This window comes from Schistocerca americana, chromosome 1 (genome assembly GCF_021461395.2).
Source record: "Schistocerca americana isolate TAMUIC-IGC-003095 chromosome 1, iqSchAmer2.1, whole genome shotgun sequence".
Taxonomy (NCBI): Eukaryota; Metazoa; Arthropoda; class Insecta; order Orthoptera; family Acrididae; genus Schistocerca; species Schistocerca americana.
This window is the reverse complement of record NC_060119.1, coordinates 392,735,083-392,741,082: the sequence shown is the minus strand read 5'-3', so window position 1 is coordinate 392,741,082 and position 6,000 is coordinate 392,735,083. Positions and strand designations below refer to the sequence as shown.

General features: G+C 45.5%; 1 pseudogene; it reads left to right on the top strand.

Moving 5' to 3' along the window:
* Positions 1-4,782: 4,782 nt before the first annotated feature.
* LOC124552254 lies at positions 4,783-4,900 on the top strand (annotated as a pseudogene).
* Positions 4,901-6,000: the final 1,100 nt, after the last annotated feature.

The window sequence follows — 6,000 nt, the reverse complement described above, 5'->3', positions numbered from 1 at the left end:
GGTTGGGAAGGGAGTGAGATGTTATTCAATCTGTATATTGAGCAAGCAGTGAAGGAAACAAAAGAAAAATTCGGAGTACGTATTAAAATCCATGGAGAAGAAATAAAAACTTTAAGGTTTGCCGATGACATTGTAATTCTGTCAGAGACAGCAAAGGACTTGGAAGAGCAATTGAATGGAATGGACAGTTTCTTGTAAGGAGGATATAAGATGAACATCAACAAAAGCAAAACGAGGATAATGGAATGTAGTCGAACTAAGTCGGGTGAAGCTGAGGGAATTAGATTGGGAAATGAGACACTTAAAGTACTAAAGGAGTTTTGCTATTTGGGGAGCAAAATAACTGATGATGGTCGAAGTAGATAGGAGATAAAATGTAGACTCGCAATGGCAAGGAAAGCGTTTCTGGAGAAGAGAAATTTGTTAACATTGAGTATAGATTTAAGTGTCAGGAAGTGGTTTCTGAAAGTATTTGTATGGAGTGTAGCCTTTTATGGAAGTGAAACGTGGACAATAAATAGTTTAGACAAGAAGAGAATAGAAGCTTTCGAAATGTGGTGCTACAGAAGAATAACCGGCCGGAGTGGCCGAGCGTTTCTAGGCGCTATAGTCAGGAACCGCGCGACCGCTACGGTCGCAGGTTCGAATCCTGCCTCGGGCATGGATGTGTGTGATGTCCTTAGGTTAGTTAGGTTTAAGTAGTTCTAAGTTCTAGGGGACTGCTGACCACAGCAGTTAAGTCCCATAGTGCTCAGAGCCATTTGAACAAAAGAATGCTGAAGATTAGATGGGTATATCATGTAACTAATGAGGAGGTATTGAATAGAATTGGAGAGAAGAGACATATGTGGCCCAACTTGACTAGAAGAAGGGATCGGTTGGTAAGGCATATTCTGAGACATCAAGGGATCACAAACTTAGTACTGGAGGGAAGCGCGGAGGGTAAAAACCGTAGAGGGAGACCAAGAGATGACGACACTAAACAGATTCAGAAGGATGTAGGTTGCAGTAGGCACTGGGAGATGAAGGAGCTTGCACAGGATAGAGTAGCATGGAGAGCTGCATCAAACCAGTCTCTGGACTGAAGACCACAACAACAACAAATGCCACAATTTTTTATTTACAATTCAATCATAGATAGCCTATACATAACTAAAAATAGTAAATGATTTCCAAATTTTAAACTTCTTTTTCACAAACACGGATGAAATGGCAAATACGTTTGGAAACTTTTCAGACCATGGAACTAACAGCAACTCTGTGACAACAATAATACTTAGTTTTTAAAGTATTATGGAGTGTATTGGTTCTTGGATGATTGAATTTATCACATTCCGTTAATATATGTACAATATCCTCTTCAATGAGACAGGAATCACATTTTGGAGAGAGTAATAATTTCAACAAGTATCTCGTTTTCTTCATCTTTCAAATTGCGGAAATGGTCTCCCGCAATTCTATGGGGTTAGCAAATGAGGGTGGACATGATGGGAAGGTGCTGGCTTTACCACAGCCTCGGCTGCTTTCCTCATATCGAAATTTCATTCTGCAGGTTATGTGCTATGCTGATTATGTGTTACATGCCTGCTGCGTGCTGAACCAGGGATCGAATACATATACACTCCTGGAAATTGAAATAAGAACACCGTGAATTCATTGTCCCAGGAAGGGGAAACTTTATTGACACATTCCTGGGGTCAGATACATCACATGATCACACTGACAGACCCACAGGCACATAGACACAGGCAACAGAGCATGCACAATGTTGGCACTAGTACAGTGTATATCCACCTTTCGCAGCAATGCAGGCTGCTATTCTCCCATGGAGACGATCGTAGAGATGCTGGATGTAGTCCTGTGGAACGGCTTGCCATGCCATTTCCACCTGGCGCCTCAGTTGGACCAGCGTTCGTGCTGGACGTGCAGACCGCGTGAGACGACCCTTCATCCAGTCCCAAACATGCTCAATGGGGGACAGATCCGGAGATCTTGCTGGCCAGGGTAGTTGACTTACACCATCTAGAGCACGTTGGGTGGCACGGGATACATGCGGACGTGCATTGTCCTGTTGGAACAGCAAGTTCCCGTGCCGGTCTAGGAATGGTAGAACGATGGGTTCGATGACGGTTTGGATGTACCGTGCACTATTCAGTGTCCCCTCGACGGTCACCAGTGGTGTACGGCCAGTGTAGGAGATCGCTCCCTACACCATGATGCCGGGTGTTGGCCCTGTGTGCCTCGGTCGTATGCAGTCCTGATTGTGGCGCTCACCTGCACGGCGCCAAACACGCATACGACCATCATGTGCACCAAGGCAGAAGCGACTCTCATCGCTGAAGACGACACGTCTCCATTCGTCCCTCCATTCACGCCTGTCGCGACACCACTGGAGGCGGGCTGCACGATGTTGGGGCGTGAGCGGAAGACGGCCTAACGGTGTGCGGGACCGTAGCCCAGCTTCATGGAGACGGTTGCGAATGGTCCTCGCCGATACCCCAGGAGCAACAGTGTCCCTAATTTGCTGGGAAGTGGCGGTGCGGTCCCCTACGGCACTGCGTAGGATCCTACGGTCTTGACGTGCATCCGTGCGTCGCTGCTGTCCGGTCCCAGGTCGACGGGCACGTGCACCTTCCGCCGACCACTGGCGACAACATCGATGTACTGTGGAGACCTCACGCCCCACGTGTTGAGCAATTCGGCGGTACGTCCACCCGGCCTCCCGCATGCCCACTATACGCCCTCGCTCAAAGTCCGTCAACTGCACATACGGTTCACGTCCACGCTGTCGCGGCATGCTACCAGTGTTAAAGACTGCGATGGAGCTCCGTATGCCACGGCAAACTGGCTGACACTGACGGCGGCGGTGCACAAATGCTGCGCAGCTAGCGCCATTCAACGGCCAACACCGCGGTTCGTGGTGTGTCCGCTGTGCCGTGCGTGTGATCATTGCTTGTACAGCCCTCTCGCAGTGTCCGGAGCAAGTATGGTGGGTCTGACACACCGGTGTCAATGTGTTCTTTTTTCCATTTCCAGGAGTGTATATCTTTCCTTCGCGGACATTGCAAGACATCCCTCATATTGACGGCACGTTAATAAACAGCGTAAATCGGATGGTGTAGATAGAATCCTGTGACAAACAGAAGCTTTGCTTCTTTTTGTAAGCCTTGGCCGTATAACACAATTGTTAATACACTTCAGTACAGCTCCTCGGTTTGGGACCATTAAGAGATAGGATCGATACATAAAATAGATCAAAAAGAGCAGCGCCTTTCGTCACAGGTTCGTTTAGTATGCGCAATGGCAGATGCTACAGAAGAGACGTGCGTCACGGTGTGATTTATTACTAAAATTTAGAGAAAGTACTTTCGTACGAAAATGAACCGATACATTACTAATATCTCTCGAGAAGATCATGAGGGTAAAATTAGAGAGATCCAATTTCAGAGACTCACTAACAATCATTTCTATCGCGCACAGTTCCTGACTAGAACAGGAAATGGCGGAAGTAACAGTGGATCACAAAGTATTCTCAGTCACACGCCATACAGTGGCTTGTAAAGTACAGATACAGCCGCAGAAAGGTAGGTCTCCAGGTTCGAAGCTGGAGCTAGCACTCTGCTCTGTCAGCGCCACAAATAATGTTTTAAGGAGATGTTCTGTCATACGCAGTTCCAACATACGCGTAATAAATTGAAGCAGTTGTTCTAATATCCACCTCGTTGAAATTACCAAGCTAGAAGGAACACTGTTTAAGACGGTTAGCCGTCCTGCCATACAAATATAGTTTTACAGGGATTCCTCTTAAACGCTTAAGGCAGATGCCAGGATGCAGCCTTTGAAAAGGACTAATTGTTCAAATGACTCTAAGCACGATGGGACTTAACATCTGAGGTCATCAGTCCCCTAGACCTAGAACTACTTAAACCTAACTAACCTAAGGACATCACACACATCCATGCCCGAGGCAGGATTCGAACCTGCGACCGTAGCAGCAGCACGGTTCCGGATTGTGGCGCCTAGAACCGCTCGGTCACAACGGCCAGCTGAAAAGGACATGCCTGTCTGCTTTCTCCATCCTTCCCCAAACGGAGCTCTAATCTTTCATCTCGTTTTAGTTCTTGAAGAATAACATAAACAAAATTTGTGTGTCTCCCAACCTTGTGGAAGCATTTCGATTCTATATCCCTTAGGCGGTTTTTATGTCCATGCTGAGAGGAAACTTTTCCCTGATTTAGGACTTCAAAGTCCAGATCTGTTGAGATCTTTGTCCTCCCACACTTTGCAGTTACCTTTCGCGAAATTCTTTTTGCTACGATATCAGCTAGACGGCCAACAGTACCAGTAGGTGTCTCGTAAACATCCAGTAACAGGTCAGAAGTTTGGTTAAGTATTACGTAACCATATTCGCACGGTTTGCACTGAGTCACATAGGACTTGCCTACTCCGCCGCAGAACTACTATGAACAGCGCTTGGTTGACGTCCCCATTTGCTGGGATTATCTAAAGCAACGAGGAGCTAGTATTCGTTCTCACTTGTGGGATTAATTTGCTCTATTTATTAACGACGGTAAATTCGACTGTAAAACTTAAGGGGGCAGACTATACTACAAACCGCAGAGCGATAAAGGAATGTAATTAGATTCCATGAACGACAATATACTTCCATCAATAGGCTTCACAGTTAGAAAGCTCATCAACAAACTGAAATAGTACGGAAACGACAGCAAAATACCCACAAAATAATCAGTTCCTCAAATATCGTGCCGCCTTGTGAATGAGGGCAACGGCCTTGCCGCAGTGGATACACTGGTTCCCGTGAGAACACCGAAGTTAAGCGCTGTCGGGCGTGGTCGGCACTTGGATGGGTCACTATCCAGGCCGCCTTGTGCTGTTGCCATTTTTCGGGGTGCACTCAGCCTCGTGATGCCAATTGAGGAGCTACTCGACCGAATAGTAGCGGCTCCGGTCAAAGCAAACCATCATAACGACCGGGAGAGCGGTGTGCTGACCACACGCCCCTCCTATCCGCATCCTCAACTGAGGATGACACGGCGGTCGGATGGTCCCGATGGGCCACTTGTGGCTTGAAGACGGAGTGCCTTTTGCTTTTGAGTGCTTGTGAATGAGCGACAGCGTAGTATAGGTGACTGATACGAGGTAAACATTACGATTACTAGAAAAATATGTAGTTCGTAATAAAGCCAGAGCGAACGATAAATTGGATTTAAGTCACAAAATATTTTACCCAGCATAGCATTGAAATACATGTCATTGTGTGCTCTTTGGGAATAGAAATCAATGAAACTGCTCATTTTATTAGTATTTTTAAGGCCGTCATGAGTTATCGGATGCTGAAAATTCATACCAGTGATTAACGAGCACAAAATCTGAGATGAAAAAGTGCGAGAAAATCTTCAAGAAATTAGCAACATCCACTTCTGATAACAAACATGTTCCCTCAGGAGGAAGTATTTCCTGAAGGATGATGTTCGCAACCAGCTTTAGACCATGGATATAAATCCACATAAGAGCCACTTCAGTAACAGATTCAGTTTCACGACTTTCATGAAATGATACTTCAAGCACAGGCAAACAGTGTATCCTACTTGCTGCGTTTGTGCTTGACATTGCACCCGCTGAATCACTTGACACTGTGCGACTGAGACTACTGTCAGTTACTGTTGTAGTGGAATCGTTTGCGTGCTCTTCTATTAATTCATCCCAGTAGTAGTTTTGTATAGATCAAAAAGAAAGATTCACGAATGTCAATATGATACCTCTAACTATAAAAACCAACCAAAAATGAGAAAATAATATGTCTATTACATTCAAGTGTGTAGATTAACTGTTTTCGTATGCTGCATCTTTCCAGTAATCATCCTATATGAGCACTGCGAGTGGAAATAATTTACCTCAGCGGCTAATGCCTTAGAGATAATTTGTGAAACAATATAATTTGTAATATTCATTCTTCGCTAGGAGATGTATTTCAGAGCA